This window comes from Peromyscus leucopus, chromosome 5, assembly GCF_004664715.2.
Source record: "Peromyscus leucopus breed LL Stock chromosome 5, UCI_PerLeu_2.1, whole genome shotgun sequence".
Classification (NCBI taxonomy): Eukaryota; Metazoa; Chordata; class Mammalia; order Rodentia; family Cricetidae; genus Peromyscus; species Peromyscus leucopus.
In genome coordinates this window covers 141637548-141655153 of record NC_051067.1, presented here as the reverse complement: position 1 = coordinate 141655153, position 17606 = coordinate 141637548, and the positions used below count along the sequence as shown (strand labels likewise).

Genomic DNA, 17606 nt, shown 5'->3' with positions numbered 1-17606 from the left:
GGTGAGCCGTAGCCTTGTTGAATGCTGGGACAGGTCATGACTAAATGAGAATAGAGGTTGTGCCAGCTAGAGACGGTACAACCCAACAGACCTGTGCTTCTCAGCCCATTGGTATCTACTGTCTTCTTTGAATGCAAACTCACCAGGCTGCAAATGGAGTCCAGAGTAGAGAGATCCACCTTCAGATGGTCACATCCTCAGCACCACAAACAAAACCCAGCAAAGCCCACAAGCTCACTGGATTTGAGGTTGTGCTGTCTTAAGGGACATGCTCAACTGTGGACACATAGGTATACAGACGTGTGTTACTTTTTCTCTTATATTCTTATTGAAGACACACGTCAAAGTCTTTTAGACTCCAAAGGGTAAAGGGACAATGCAGAGGATGTGTTTAAAAAGCAGCACTAGAATGCAGCCACATAGACTTCCTACCCACTCTGCTTCCGGAATGCTGTGTCTTGTGGGGGAAAAGCAAAACCAACTTATGTGTCCCAGTCCATGTAAGAGAGAGTTAAACAAGTCAAAGAGAACTAAAAAGGCAATGCACAAACTATAAGCTGTTTGTTACCAAGAGAAGGACAGCCAGAATAAAATTCTCTATCTTCCACACGTGCGGTTCTAGGAGACACTAAACACTGCTACGTAGAATTGCTGCTCTTGGAGGAAGCTGAAGTGCTTGGGCAGGTGTAGCTAGAGTTTTCCTGCCTTGCCCACAGACAGGACAAATCTTTGTCACCCACCAGTCCCACAGCCGCTCAGACCCAACCAAGTAAACACAGAGACTTATATTGCTTACAAACTGTATGGCCGTGGCAGGCTTCTTTTTAAATGTTCTTATAGCTTAAATTAATCCATTTCCATAAATCTATACCTTGCCACACCACATGGCTTGTGGCTTACTGGTGTCTTCACATGCGGCTTGTCATGGTGGCGGCTGGCAGTTTCTCTGCCTTCCTGTTCTCTCAATTCTCCTCTCTGTTAGTCCTGCCTATACTTCCTGCCTGGCCATTGGCCAATCAGTGTTTTATTTATTGACCAATCAGAGCAACCGATTTGACATACAGACCATCCCACAGCAGGCAGGATTTAATGCCCAGCATGGTAACATCTAAAAACAAGTAGTTAAAATCTAAAAGCAGCCACACAGCAGCAATTTTCTATTATTATACCAAATGTGTATTCACACAGAAAAGACTGATGCATTTGAGTTGTGTGCAATTTTTTTGTTTTCTTTTAATGCTTTTTAAAATTTCACAGGAGGCAGCTATTATGCTTTTGTACAATTAATGCATACTTTTAAATAATATTAGCATTCTGCTGCCTTCTTTAATGAGAAATGCTCAGAGAAAATCTTCACAAAACAATACTCTACGGTATACACTGAAATGAATTTGGGAAAGCATTAAGTGCTAATTGGATACCAAGATGAATGAATTTAACAGTGTTTAGGGTCTGCATCAAATTCAGACTCTTGGGGGGGTGTAAGTAGGAGGATCAGAAATGTAAGGTTGTCCTTGGCTGCACAGTGAGTTTGGTGCCAGCCTGCAGTATGGGAGACCCTATCTCAAAACAAAAACAAGCAGCCATCAACAGGGCGACACAAGGTCTTACAAACCTTGTGTGCTTGTAAAAACCTGTGGCATTTCCTTACAAACAACGAAGACTTCTTTATAAATTAACCCACCTAAGTGCACCAAACCTTGTCCAACAGTGCCATATCAGAGCCCAGAAGGGACAATACCAAAAATTTCTATTTGGACAGGCATATTTCTAGCTGGACACTGTGCTCAATGCAAGTTAATAATCTGTTCCCATGTGTAAATATTTTTTATGTGAATACTGAAAAGTTCCCAAATGTCCTGAGACAGAGTTTTCAGTGTTCTTTTGGTGACTTTCATGTTGCAACCTATCTGTCCTTAGAACAAGGATCAGCTTTCAGGGGCTGGAAAGATGCACCCACATGGTGCCCATAAACACCCTCTGGTTCCCCCCCCCCTCTCTCTCACACACACACAAATAATAAACATTTTAAAAAAAAATTCTAATTTTTCTAAGATGGCTCAGCACTTAAGGACCTGGATCTTATTCTCAGCTCACAAGTGGTGGCTAAAAATTGCCTGCAACTCCAGCTTCAGGCAACACAATACCCTCTTCTGGTCTCTGTGGGCACCAGGCATGCAGGCAAAATGCTCATACACATAAAATAAAAACAAATGAATTTTGTTTTAAAAAGTCAATCTTCTGGCAATCCAACTGTAATGGTTTAAATGTGAAATGACCTTCACAGGCCCATGTGTTTGAACACCCAACCCTAGCTACTGACACCATCTGGGAGAGGGTCCAATATTTGACACAGGCCACTAAGAGTAGCCCCTGGAAGGTGACATCTGCTTCCGCTTTCACACAAACTCTCTTCCTGAACTGACAAGATGTGAACAAGTTATTCTGTGAGCTCTCGCCCACAGATGACGGAGCTGCTGCAGCCACTGTGCCCTGCCATGATAGCCATGAAACTGTGAGTCAAGGCAACCTGCTTCCCTTAGGTCATTCCTGCCAAGAATGCTACTGCATGGCAAACAAAATAACTAATATACCAAATCCACAGATGCTTGGGGTTTGCCTACAGTATTTCCTGGTTCTGTTGTTTGAGTTATGGATTTTGGAGGAAATGCCAACCTCTAAAATTAGAGAAGCAGATTTATTTAGTGATTTTGGAGAATAAACCGGGCCCTTGGCCTTATTCATGCTACGAATGTGTTCGTGTGTGTGTGTGTGTGTGTGTGTGTGTGTGTGTGTGTGTGTGTATGTGCGCGTTTGTATTTACACATGTATTTAATCTTATTAGTATTAGGTGCATGAACATGCTTCAGGTGTGGGGCAACTTTGTGGAGTGGCCTCTTTCCATTCACATTTACATGTTTGGGAAGGGGAACCAAGCTCAGGTATGAGGTTTCAGAAGCAAACACCTCCCTATTCTCCACAGGGAGCTCTTGACACAGAGGAATAGAAAGCAAAGGCTCACTCTCCACCGATGGCATGAACAGAAAAGTAAAGAAAACGGCACAGGCCACAATTCTGAGGCCACACTCGTCAGTAAATGTCCCCGACTGTCCAGACCCATTCTAAAAGGACCCTTTTCCTTCTGCTAAACTCCCTGGACGGGACGATCAAGGCAATGTGAATACAGACGTAGTTGAGGAGCTATAGCCAGTCAGCCCTGAAATTTGAATTTTCCAGTCCACATATGGAAAAAGGAGATTGGAACCAGGTCTACTGGGAGCCTGCAGGTTGTTAAGAAATAAGTGTCCTGCATGTTAAAGTTGAACAAAGACTGTGACCCGGTAATACAAAAAACAATCTACTTCCTCATAAAAAGAATATGCTGAAAACTGAAAAGGGGGGAACACTTGAAGGGGAGAATGTCTCATTAAAAAGAGGAAAGTGTGAAATGAAAAGTGACTGGTCAGATAAACAAGAGAACCGAATTCCAGAGAAGTGGCCATTTCCTAACACCAACAACCCAAGAAGATGCTGGGGGACAGCTGACTTCAGCAGTCCCTTGGAAAAGCAACGGTAATGTTGATATTTCCAACATTCATTTCTGTGATTCTGAAAATTAATTTCTGTAGTTAATTTTCAATGGCATCATACTCGAGGCCAACCTTGGTCCCAGAGAAATGCCAAAGCACTGGCCTTGAGGTTCACAAAGAGATGTTTGGTAAACTGACTGAAGAAGTAGAGAACTCTAGAGAGGTTCCGATTTCATTTCCAGAACTTTCTCCTAGGTGTATATCTTATTTTTCTGTTTGGGAATGTTTTCTCCCCTGTTTGCAGGGGCCTTTGTTTTGCTTGATAAGAAGGCTCCTTTTCAACACCTCCCCTTTCTATTGATTCCACGGTCAGATGACCAGTGGGCTAACTTGACCGCCATAGGGATATCCTGCCCCATCTGCAAAGCTCCCAGACAGAGAAAAGCTGCTGGGGAGTGTCTAGGATTGAATACTGCGACACTCGTCACCCTGAGTGCCCAGACACTTCCGATCAAAAACACCCTCAGCAGACAGAGGTGACCTGAAACCCAGACAGAGCAGAAGAGATTTCACTTTATTTCCCTGTGTAAGATTCATGAACTTCCTGGTGACTAGAGAACTGTTTCTAAGACAACCTGGGCAAACGGAAGTCTTTGAAGGAAAATCAAGGAAAGGGTGAAGGATGTTGAAGAGGAGAAATCAGAGACCAAAAGAACTCAACAGTTTCTACTGCATAAGCTTGAACTGGGCTTGAACTGGACACTTGAAGAACAGTTCCTTGGAGTGAATTCAACTCCTGAGCATGTTCTTGGGACCAATGTCTAATCGCTGTGGTTGGTTGCCACAGTTTTTCCCACTCCCATGACATTCTAGGTGCTAACCTTATCTTCTTGTGGAGGCCACATAGGTTTCCTAGTGAGATCTGAGCTTGCTTTACCCAGCAGAGCTGCATTAGAAGATTACTTGACCACATGCATGGTTTCCGAGGTGATTGGAAGGGTCTATACTTGGCTGTGCTGGGAGGAGGTCTTTTGCTCCACCCCTTGGCATTGCTATACACAGCCCTTTAGAAGAGACAGAAGGGGCCGGTGGATAAGGATCCAGGCCCTCCCGAGGCTATCCTGTGTTTCTATCTGTTTCTCTCCCCTCTATCCTTTTATCTAAGTCTCTTATCCTTCACGCCTCAAGAGTACCCTGGGGAAAATGTGGGAGCTGGTCTCCCAGTGGGCCACCCACATCTTCTTAGGCAAGAAAGTGTGAAGACAAGCTGTGAACAAGGTGGGTGACAGTTGTGCACTCCCGACATTGCGGTATACTGGGATGGCCGAGGTGGCTGGCCTGCCATTCATTTCTTGACTCTTGTGAGGTAGAACTCTCCCTAGCTTTTGAACAGCGTATCACGTTAAGTCATGTGACTCTTTAGAGTCTTGTTTATTATGTGCCGTCTCTGCATTCCTGAGGACTGATGTCATAACATGACTGCCACACTCGAGGCCTCTTTTGCTCCCTCCACCAAGATGGACAAGCACACGGGAAGGGGTGGGACCACGGACTCTGGTTCCTGTTAGTTCTTCAACTTTCTCATCCACTCCCCAAAGTGGCGTGCAGTGCTCAGGTGGTCCCGGTTCAATTAGTTAAGAGAGACAACTTTGATGAGTACCTTTGAAGCTTCCCTGCGATGATTCTGCCGTGAAGAACCTTCATGTCATTTGCCAAATTCACCTTCTCCAGCTGATGGCGGCTGGCCCTCCGCACCTGTGATGGAGGACAAAGGTGTTATCAACTGTATTTTTGTCAGCAATTTCTCTCATCTCTCAGATGATCGCCCTTTCACAGCCTCAAAAGGAAGAGTATCATTAGGCATAATCTTCTGACAACCCACATTAATTCTTTGAAGCATACCGGGTAATTCAGGCCTCTTCTAAAAGAGGTCTTCTAAAAGAGGTCTAAAAGGCTTCCACTCTGCCTTTTCTTTAAGGGAATGGCTTCCCATTCATACCATTTCATATTATTCTTTGCTTGGATATCATAGCTCCAATAAAGGAGAGTTCCCCTTTTTAAAGATTTACAGTGTGTCCCACATTTAAAAGTTGAGGGACATTTAATTTCAGGTTGTGGGATCTATTTTTAAGGGAAATGTGCTGAATCATAGAATTTTCCCAAAGCTGTTATTTGATGAGCAGCAAAGGAAGCCTTTACAAGAGGTTCAGTTTGTTTGTTCTGCATTTCCAACAGGGGAAAATCTGTCCAAAGCAAATGTCGACACTTCACATTAGAAGCAGCCCTCATTCCAATACCTCATTTCATGAAGCCTCTCATATCACATTTTAACATGTACACGGTCCAGGTAAATGTACAATGTGTAAGTCAGACAAGGAAATACTAGGCTAGAATAGGAAAATGACATATCATTTAACAATTCAATATTTCCTTTGCCTTTAAATTCTTTCTCTTTTTCATGAAAACGACAGTGTTTAAGAGAGGTTTTATGGAAAGCTTGAAGCTTTCTTACCTCTACATGGGTGAGGGCAACTGTATGTTGATCTACACAGAGGAACCCCCAGAGGCCATGGGTGCAGATTGCTTGCAGACCTGTGATCTCTTGTTCTGGACTGGCTTTGGAGTTCACATTAAATGTGGGCAGTTTCGGGCTCTGCCCTTAGTGGACATCCCATCTATGCCCACGGTAGGGCCTCTGGTGCTGGCATGTTGCTGTGCCACTTTCTTCTTGCTACCCCACCCTCATCAAGTCTCTTCTCCTTCAGAGAGTGGCTGAACTCCTTCTGTACTCTCTGATCTGGTACACCCGTGCGTTACTTAGATGACCCCCTTCTGCTTCTCATCCTGGAAGGTGGTGAGTTCTAGAACTTTCACATATATGATAATAAACTCTATGTATGTACATTTGAGGAGAACATAGAAATGCTTACACCTTTAATTCTTCATGAGAAAGGCACAGGCAAAGGACTGGGTGTATCATGGCTCAGTGGATGAGTGTGTGTGTGTGTGTGTGTGTGTGTGTGTGTGTGTGTGTGTGTGTGTATGAGTAAGGCCCTAGGCTCAGTCTCCAGCTTACCTAACAAAAGCATTCTGCATTTGACTGTGATGCAGGATGATCTGGCTGTGGTCAGACTGGCATAGTCTAACATCAAGGTAACACTACAAGTTTCTTGACACTGCTCTGGACATGTCTCTGGGGGCAGATGGTGGAATTTCAGGTGACAGCATTCACTGGTTATGTGACCTTGAGTGCACTACTTAGCCTCTACCTCAGTACACGCTTTTGAAGAACAAGGGTTAAAAGTGTGAGCACTCCCTAGGTCTAAAATGTGAGGATTACATCCTCTTGAAAAACCATGAAGAGTTTATCTCACAAAATATTATTACTTGGGCTACTTTGAACAATTAATTCTAGGTTGCAAAGAGAATTTATTTTTCCACACTTGTTTATACCTTGTTTAACCTTTGTCCATGGTGAGCAAAAACTTGAGCAAGTGTTTTTCTAATACCATATCAGTATAACTTTTATTTCTTATGCCTAAATGATAACTTAGCGATTTGTTACAGGCAGTTGGAAAAAGAATGATAGCCTGAATCCATGCCTGCTACATGTACACCCAGAGTCAAACACCTGCCCCTACACTGTAGGAAGACCACCACGGTTCTCTGATACATAATCTACACTAGGAAATGCATGGCACAGATCTTTTTCCAGGTATGCCAAATCCATAACTGTTACTGTAATTGGGCACAACACTAAATACACAACAGAAATTCATTAAGCTATTTTTGGGGTCTGGAGGGATAGGTTACAGATTAAGAAGAATTGCCCATTTCAGAGGACCCAGGTTCAGTTTCTAGCACCCACATGGTGGCTCACAACCATCTGTAACTGCAAGTCCAGGGAGATGATACCCTCTTCTGACTTTTGTGGGCTTCAGCATGCAAACGGACAGATATTTAGAGGCAGACAAAACACTCACACACATAAAGTAAAATTAATATTAAAATTAATTTTTGAAACTTTGTTAATGAATTCCTGATAAAAAATTTATTTTGTAGACATTAAATCAGCACCACCAGGTAACTAGAATAAGTATTATTTGTTATTGTTAGTTTATGGTTATTAATATTTAACTAGTTACTTTAAATTTCAATGATATTTATATGCAATGAGTTGGCTAACCATATCTGTAGATTCTGTACCCTCAATCAACCAAGGATCAAAAATGTTTGAAAAATGAATTTTCTGTGTACATAATATACACAGACTATCTTCATGGTCATTTATTCCCTAGATAATTAGTTATTAGATATTATTAGATAGATTGTATTAGACAGATATAACAGCTATTTACATAGCATCTACATTGGATTTGTGTTACAATGTAGCAATTTAAGGTGTACAGAAACATACGTATATATTACCTATGAACACTATGCAAACTCTTTTATATGAGGGACTTGAGGATTCAGACTGACAGTCATAGTGTGTGTATGTTTCCCAGAACCACACACCAGGGATAGATGCCCAAGGAATAACTGTATAGTTATATATGTAGAAACATCTACCTAGCTTTGCTAGGATATATGCCGGGAGCACTTTGTTCTTCTTTGTTCTTATATTTGAGTTTCGTATTTTCTTCCCGTTTTCATTCACTCTTTGTTTTTGCTTGTTTTAAAGATAGAGTTGTACTGTGCAGCCCTGGTTGTCCTGGAACTTGCTATGTGGACCATACAGACCTTGAACTTGAGGCAATCCTCCTGCCTCTACCTCCAGAGTGCTGAGATTACAGCAGGAGCCACCATGCACAGTTTGTTTATGTTTTGTTGACAGGTTTTGAGACAAGAGTCTCAGCCTGTAGCTCAAGCTGGCCAGAACTCAGTGTGTAAACCAGGTTGGGCCTGAACTCTCGTCAGCCCTCTGGCCTTAGTTGCCTCAGTGCTGAGAGTATGGACATGAACGGCCTGCACCCCAGCTTTGATCTCTTTCTCAGATAGCATAAACCAAGGCCGAGGCTCCAAGTCCAGTTAGTTGTTCAGGTAGTATGTGACTAAAGAGCCCCTCAGCCCCACTTCCTCAGGCTGTTCCACTGCTGTGACAAGACGCCATGACCAAGACAACTCATTAAAGGAAACCTTTGTTAGTTTACAGTCTCAGAGTTCGAGTCCCTGATGATGGAGCAAAGGTGTGGCAGCAGCAACAGCTAAGAACCCTCATCCTGGTCCACAGGAAGGAGGCAACATTGTCCCTGGTGGCACTCCTCCTCTGACAAGGCCACACCTCCAAACAGTTCTATAAACTGGGCAGTAAGTACTCAAACATAGGAACCTATAGGGGCCATTCATTCAAACCACCGCGGCATCTTCGCCCAGGTTTTATGCCTGCTATTCCCGGCCTAGAAATGTCTGCTTTTCTCTGCTCCGCATGTTAGCATTGTAAGTTCCCCCTTGCATCAGCACCCGTCCCATTTTTTACAGCCCCAATTTACACTGGTTGCTCTCAGTACTGTAAGCTGAGATGCAATATAGCACCCACTGTGCCGTCTGTTATTGTCACTGTGGCCTCTGATGGTCTTGTCTCTCCCGCCAGGTTTGAAGACTATTCATGGAAGGCTATGTCATAGGCTTCGTTTTCATCTTCTCCTCTTGCCACAGTGTAGCTCTGGTAACTGCCAGGCAGTAACTGACTGTCACCATAAAATGCAGCCAGGCAGGCAGAATCTGAATTGCATATTGATCCTTGGTTTGTCTTAGGGTTTGTTCAGATTTGATTTGAAAGATATCTAATTTTAATGGTATTAAGAACTATAAAAGTAGTGGCTGGAGAGATGGCTCAGTAGGTAAGAGCACTGGCTGCTTTTCCAGAGGATCTGGGTTCAATTCCCAGCACCCACACGGTGGCTCACAACTCTATCATTGTAGTTCCAGGGGATCCACTGTTCTTTCTCAGGCTTCATCATCACCGTGCACAGATGGTACATGTAAATACATGCAGGCAAAAACCTCATACACATAAAACAGAGACAACCCCATCTTTGGAAAAGATGTAAGATTAAGAATGAATTCTTGGCCCACAGTGAAACTAGACCAGGAGGTGGGTAATCTTACTCTGAGTTATTTGCCCCTTTCTCTTTCCCAAGCTAGACAATTTCTGTAAGCAGTAACTTGGCACAAGACTCAGAAGTGTTGTATGAGGGGTGTGTGTGTGTGTGTGTGTGTGTGTGTGTGTGTGTGTGTGTGTGTGTCTGTTTTCCTATTCCTAGGATGAGGAGATAAGGAGAGATTGGAAGAACTCTGAAATCTTGGTCCCAAAGTCTGTAAGATTTGAGCACATAAGCTTGTTCATTAGAAGTTGCCATCTACCCACGAGAGCAGGACTTTCGCCTGTTGGTAATCTTCAGGGAAGTAGAACTCTGTTTCCTTGCTGTACCTGCCAAGCTTGGGTCAGCTTTTTGTGCTACCATGTTTCTGCATTTGGTGTTTATGAGTCCCTGCTGCAGAACTAGCTGAATGAACCCTGCTCTTTTCTTGCCCCATGTCTCAGATGTTCAGAAACAGAGCTGCATTTCCTGGCTTTCTAACTTCACCAAGTCATCAGGTTTTGCTGCAGAGGAATGTCATTAAAACCTTGGCCTTGGTGGAAAACATTAGCACTGTTCATGGTTAGTAAAATGTTGTGATGGTGACAGATTTTTTTTTTAACTGTGTCTTGGAAGTATTTTTCTCTGCACCCTGCACAGACACAATCAGAAACATGAATAGGGCAGCCTGGAGAGATGGCTCAGTGGTTAAGAGCACTGGCTGCTCTTCCAGAGGTCCTGAGTTCAATTCCCAGCACCCACATGGTGCTCACAATCATCTGTTATAGGATTTGATGTCCTCTTCTGGCATGCAGGTATACATGCAGAACACTCATACATAAAATATAAATAAAAAAGCAAAACCCATGTAGGGTTAAGTGGTGATTTTTGTGCAGACATAAGTCCTTGAGTTGCGCCCTTTAGTATTGCTGCTGAAGCACACTCTGCCTTGGCTCCTTTGGCCCTGAAAGTAGTTCCAAACTGCTTTCCCTAAAGGATGCTCAAGTGGTTCAAAATGTCCTCATTAGACAGTTGCACCAAGCCACACAAATCCTGGCATGGTGGATGGTGCATGCGTGTGAGATTATTAGTTCATATGCAATAACATGAGACCAGAAAACATGAGAAGTTCAGAAGCCAAACCCAAGAGAGAGCCAGGGAATTTCTAGCTTTCCGTGGGAGCCTAGAAGTAAGGGAAACTCAGTATCCACTGCACTCAGGTGTCTGACCATCTGCTCCTCAGATGCTGTGGAGACAAGCAGCATGGATGGAGGAAGCCATTGTCAGCATACCCAGGGAAATCACGGAGGGTGCAGCAGTAGTTTAGGAAGTCCCTGTACCCGGTCTGCATGGCCTCTATGTGGAATGGTCGGCACCATGCACAACACTGCGTTTTCCTCCCACTCTAATTGAGCTTTTGGCCATCTCCAACATCCTCTCTCCGTCTTTCCTGCCTCTTCATTCCTTTCCCCTCCCTCTTTTCATTGTTGTAGGAAGAGGTAATACAGGGTCTTAATCCATTGCCTGGACCCACCTGAAAATTAACATGCGGTCCAGAATGGCCCTGAACTCACAGAAATTCTCCTGCCTCAACCTTCCAAGTGCTGGAATTAGTCATAGACGACCACACCCAGATTCTTTCTCTCTCTTCTTCTCCATGCCTCCTTCCTACTTTTCTTTATGTCAGGAGTATGTGGGGTGGTTTCACTCTGTAGCCCAGGCTGGCCTGGGATTCACTGTTTAAACTCATGGCAATCTTCTCGTCTCCCTCTTCCCACCTTCCCTTCCTCCTATCCCCTCTCTGCCCACTGCTCTGCCCCTGCCTTCTCCTTTCTTCATTTTGTAGATAAGAACTTGCTGTATAGTCCAGGTTGGCCTGATAATTTCTACTTAGCCCAGGCTGGCCGGGAGCCCCAAATCCTCCTACTGCAGCCTCCTAAGTACTGGAATTACAGGTGTATATCATGTCTGCCTCATGCTTGTTCATTACTTTTTTATTTTAATTAGATTTTTATTTATTGTGTGTGCCGTGCATGCGTACGTGTGTGTGTGTGTGTGTGTGTGTGTGTGTATGTGTGTGCGCGCGTGCGTGTGTGCATACACACATGCATATTACACGGCTGTATAGAGGTTAGCTTCACCCACACTGGGCAAACGCTCTTCCATAGCCACATGCCCATCCCTAGAGTCTTCTCCCCCACCACCCAATGACAAGTCATTTTGGCAAAAACAGGAATATTTTCATCGTATCAAAAACCAGAGGGCTTGAACTATAACTTCATGGCAGAGTGCTTTCCACGCATCTGTGAAGTTTGTGTTCAATCCCAGCCCCTCCCCCACTCCCCAAATACTCCAAGATAATTTCCAAGGTTTTAGTAATTGGGGGTAGGGTGGGGAGGGGGATTGAGCCATCAGAAGGCCAGTGGAGTTTAGATTATAATCAAATACTATCTAAGACATGATTTTTAAAATTTTATGTTAGAGGTAGAAATCACTTCTTAAATCTGTGCTTCAATAGAGTTCACCTGCCGAGAGGAAATATTATACAAGTTTCCCAGCCGAGCCACAGTGTCTGGGGCTAAGTCTCTTTCGTAATCAGTGGCATTTACTCTGCGGTGTTCAGGCAGGGTAGGAGCTCAGAAATCCGGGAAATCTGAGAGGCTTTACCCTAGAAGATTAAGTGCCCAGCTTAGAAAGGGTGAAAGGGTTCGGGAAACCCAAAGCTATCGAGTAATCAGACCCCAAGATTGAAAAAGTCGCAGCTTCCTGTCTGTTAGGCAGGTTTTTCTGTTGGCTTAAAATGTTAAAATTTATTCCGAGTTGCCAGAGCTGGAAGGATGGCCTAGTGGTTAAGCCTATATTGCTCTTACGGAGGACCGGAGTTCTGTTCTCAGCTCCCACATCAGCAGCTCACAATCACCCTGTAACTCCACTCCAGGGGGTCCAGAAGCTCATCCCCAGGTGCACAGACACACATAATTATTCTTAAAATAATAAGACTAAGTCTTTAAAGAAATAAATTACAAATGTCACCAACCCCTCCTCTGTATTCCCACACTACACTGGAGAATGGCAGGAACTTGCTGGTGGCGTTTAGGAGAAATGGTTTCAGACGTCTTCTAGGCCAGGTAAGGAGACAGAAGCTTTGTCTAGGCCTTGGGATGGAACCGCTACCTAAGTGAAGTGAAGACTGCCTAAGGAAAAGCCTTCTTTCCGATGGGCAGAGGGCTGCTGTTTGGGTGCGTGACACCCCAGGGCGCTCCCCACTCCGCTCACTGTTGATGGCTTGGTGAGAGCAGACATTCCTCTCCACACAGGCACGCTAAGATCATGGCCTTCCTCTTGTGAGGTTAATGAGGACACAACCCACCAGACAGACAGCAGGCACCAAGAGTGACACATGAAGTCCGGTGAGCCCGGACACGGACATTTCTTGGGAACATTAAGACGTAAGAGGGTTTAGTCTTCACATTTCCACTCAAAATTACATAGAGAGGAGAAGTTGTCGATTCTATACTCCTAAAAACCTGTCCTTGAGATGCGGCAGAGGGACAGCTCAGTCAGCAAAGCTCTTCGCTGTGCTGGGGTGAGGGGAACAGTCCCCAGGGTCCACATGAAAACGCCAAGCCCAGAGGTGGGGTGAGCCTGGAGTCCCAGGGCTGGGGCACCCCTGGAGCTGACCGGCCAGCCAGCCTAATCTGACCGGTGAGTCCCAGGTCCCAGAGAGAAACCCTGTCTCCAAACCAAAACCAAACAAGGTGCAAGCAGTGCCTGAGGGGCAGAACAACCAAGGCTGTCCTTTGGCTTGCACGCACGCACACACGCACGCACGCACGCACGCACGCACGCACGCACGCACACACACACCTCTTTATTTTCTTTCATCCAGTGATACAATCCCTTACTAACAGGACTGCCAATGACAACTCAGTGAGCTCTATTTCTCCTCTGCTTGTATCTTCTTTGTCCGCTCGTGTCCCCCTAGAGCTACTCAGTTGCCTAACGTGAAACAACTATAGAAGTCTCCTGTCCTTCATACCATTTGTCCAGCCCAAGTCAAGAATGTTCTACCTTCTAAATAGGTCTGGAATCTTAGTCCGTTATCCACCTTCACAGCTCAGGCCTCAGCATTTCTCATTTCAACACAGTAATCTCTCCACTCTTCTCCTAGTTTCTACTCACTGGCCTTTGAACAATCCATACTTCATAGAGTCACTAGGAGACCTATGTAAGATCTTTTTAGGGCTTGGAGTGTAGCTCTGGGATAGACCTTGTCTAACATTTAGAAGGTTCTAGACTTCATCCCCTGTACTGCAAATACAAATAAATAATCAAGACTATTTCTAAAATAGGAATCACATTCACTTTCCATTTCTCAGCTCTACACAAAAATTTTTTTGTCTCTCCTTTGAGTGAAAAATCAGACCCCCAAAATGGTGGACACGGAGGAGTAGGAGCTGTGGGTTACAGATGCCTTCATCACTGACCTGGGTTTGCTGCAAATACAGCAGCCCAAGGAAGTAACATTGTCCACAGAACCAGTGTCTTCGTGATGTAATAAATTAACATTGGTCCACACTCATCTTGATAGAACTAGAAACAAGCTGGATCAGAAGCTGCTCGGTGGGTGTGTGTTTCATTAGAATTACTAGGATGCCCCATTGGACTGAAATGACTCTCTTGGATTCAATACTCAGTTGCTTTCCAGAGACTTGTGTAGTGGGTAGCCATTCCAGCTTGGATCTGGAAGTTCCAACCCCCATTGAGACTCTGGCAACTGTCACGCCTACGAGGCGGGGCGAGGGGAGGCGCTGGAAACCAGAGAGCTGGATGGGCCAGCGCTCTCTCGGTGTGCTCTCTCTGTGCCTGGACCCTGGACGGTGGAGGTTGACTGTGCAGAGCTCCAGAGAACACCGCTGGATTGCGATACACCTTCCCCAGACCCCCGCAATCTATCTATTCCTTCATTTGTAAGTCATCCACTAAATAAATCTTCCTTTTAACTACGTGGAGTGGCCTTTATAATTTTCCCCAATAGAGTTGCCTACCCTCCTGTTCTGTGGGCAGTGCTCTTCCCTTCTGGAAAGTTCTTCTGCATCAGCTGCTTATTCTTTGAAGCCAAGCTAATCACCATCACCTTGTGAAAAGTTGCTGATTTCATGAGGCAGAAGTAGCACTCTGAGCTGAGTACCGGCTCTCAATCCTGAACATCTTTCTTATGCAGGTATGAAAGTTAACTGTGATGGAATTATCTGTTGTTCTGGTCTGAACCTCAGATCAACAACTCTTCCGAGACAAGACATTTTACCCACCTGTGCGCTGCTACTACTTAACACAGCATGCCATCCATCCATAGAAGATGCTCACTTGTGAGGTAAAAAACAAAAGCAGATGGCTCAGCAGTTAGGAAGGACCACTTACTGCTTTTCCAAAGAATCCAAAGGACCCAAGTTCAAATCCCTGCATCCACATCATAATCACTAGTAACTCTAGCTCCAGGAGATCCAATGGCTTTCTCTGGCCTTCATGGGCACCCATGAAACCATGGCAGGCACACATATAAATAAAAAGAAAAATTTTTTTTGAGACAGGGTTTCTCTGTGTAACAGCTCTGGCTGACTGGCTTTGTAAACCAGGCTGGCCTTGAATTCATAGAGATCCACCAACCCCTGCCTCCCAAGTGCTGGGATTAAAGGTGTGCGCCACTACCACCCAGCTAGTAAAAATAAATCTTAAAAAAAGATGAAAGCAAGAATAAATGGGAAAGCTCCAAAATATGCTGAAACGTTGCTATGTTCAGACTGTCTGCTAGATACTTTTCCTATATTACTTCCTGTCTTAGATACTTTTCCTACATTACTTCCTATGCTAGATACTTTTCCTACATTACTTCCTGTCCTAGATACTTTTCCTACATTACTTCCTGTGCTAGATACTTTTCCTACATTACTTCCTGTCCTAGATACTTTTCCTACATTACTTCCTGTCCTAGATACTTTTCCTACATTACTTCCTGTCCTAGATACTTTTCCTACATTACTTCCTGTCCTAGATACTTTTCCTGAATTACTTCCTGTGCTAGATACTTTTCCTACATTACTTCCTATGCTACATACTTTTCCTGTATTACTTCCTGTGCTAGATACTTTTCCCATATTACTTCCTGTGCTATATACTTTTCCTATATTGCTTCCTTTCAGTCTTTCGACATTCTTCTCTTGGGGAGAAGCTTTGGTTTCATTTCAGAGGTCTTGCTGCTGGTCCTCAGGTGACGCAGTACAAACACAGATCTGAATCTTATCTGTCTGTATCCCTTCTGCTGTGATTGAGGATAAGATTGAGATGATGGAGCAGCCTAACATTCAGTGTTGATGGATCCTGTTCAGATTTAGAGGTAAAAGAACTAGGGCTCAGCTTTAATTATGTCTTAGAATTTCTTGAGAGTCCCAGATAATTTGAAGTACAAATAGCATTTAAATAAGTTTTTTTGTTTTTGTTTTTTTCTGTGACAGGATCTACCTTTGTATCCTGGGCTGGCCTTGAACTTATGATCCTCCTGGCTCAGCTGAATGCTGGGATTACAGGCATAGATCACCACATCTGACTTAAAGAAAATCTTTAAAACAGACATATATTAAATAGAGAATAACTACCACAATGTGAAACTTAAGACATTTTTCCATTTGGTCCCATTTTGCATATTGTACTATCATGTAAAACAGACAGAGCTAGGTAGATGCAACAGATAGGTACACACGCTCAAATGAGCACACACACACACACACACACACACACACACACACACCTCTCACACAGGGTATATGTCTGTCTAAAGTAACAACAGTTCAGTGGATTAATCACAGTGCTTAGAGCATTCGAAGATAGGCATTCTTACATATTTCTTAGTTTTCTTCCCCAAAACAGTACCGAGCAGTAATACCTTTCCATTTCCCCTGATGAGATACAGGCACAGTTTTATATGCCAATTGTAGTGCTACCTCCAACAGAACTTTATTTCCTGGGCTTGTTCAATTAGCAATAACAATTCTACTTGTTCAAAGCTTGCATCTTCCTTCTCTTGCTTCACAGGGTTGCAGAGAGGTGATATCTAAAAGCCACAGACTTCACCCCTGAGCTGAATATTTCATGAATGCAGCATTCTTTATAGAAACCAAGTTTACTAATCTGGCTTTAGGCTTTGCCAGGGCTTAAGAAGCTCTTGTCCATGTTCCTTTAATATTAAAACCCTTTGGTCTCTCAGTGGGAAAAAAATATTAATAAAAACGAACACGCCCACTGAAGTCACGATGTTTGTTACAGTTTGTGGAGCCGGGGGCAAGTTTCAAGCCTCCTGTGAAAGTTGGCATTTATGTCATAGTGTGAAAAGAAACGTCTAACAATTCTATTCACCTGAAATTAGGGGTAGTCAAGCAAGAGAAACTGAAAATCCAAACACTCACAGCGTCTGCACTGCATAACAAGTCAAGTGAATAGCCAAGGCTCCTTCCTGGGAGGGCTGGGTGCCGGCATCACGCAGCTAGAGTAGGCTACACTGGAATGCCCCAAGACTGGTCAGTCTAAGCACCCCTTCTGGATGTTGTTTTGTCAAGTGAATTATCAGCTGAAACCTTTTCGCTCTTATTATCCGTAGGAGAGACTAAACTGGGAGGGTGGAGACCTCGTCTAAGCATCCCAAGTAGGGGCAAGATCATAAAAACACGGCTGTACAAGAGGCAGGAAGGGAAGCCCGTCTTCTCCCTGAGGAAAAGTAGATCACCATACTTACAAAAGCCGCCTTGAAAGTCTTCTCTAGAGATAAGGCTCTGGGAGCAGGGAGGAGCAGAGATTAGGTGGCAGCGGGACTTCCTTCCTCCTCCCGAATGGGAGACTCATTGTTCCTTATCGCCCTGACCTCTGAGGGGCTCCAGGAGCCAGGGAGGCCTGGCCTCTGAACCCTGCCGCCCTCCCTCCTGGCCTCTGGGCCTCGGATTTC

General features: G+C 44.2%; 1 protein-coding gene across 2 annotated transcripts in view; it reads right to left on the bottom strand.

Annotated features, from left to right (window-relative positions):
* Sulf1 (sulfatase 1) overlaps positions 1 to 17606 on the bottom strand; it is a 168370-nt gene that overhangs the window by 121595 nt on the left and 29169 nt on the right. Inside the window, exons 1-2 of one of the 2 annotated variants that reach the window (XM_028864578.2) lie at positions 17400 to 17584; positions 5191 to 5285 (exon numbers count right to left, since the gene is read on the bottom strand). The gene's annotated coding sequence lies outside the window, so the exon portion shown is untranslated. Of the gene's footprint in view, positions 1 to 5190; positions 5286 to 17399; positions 17585 to 17606 lie in introns of those variants that run through there. The other variant, XM_028864577.2, reaches the window with a different exon arrangement.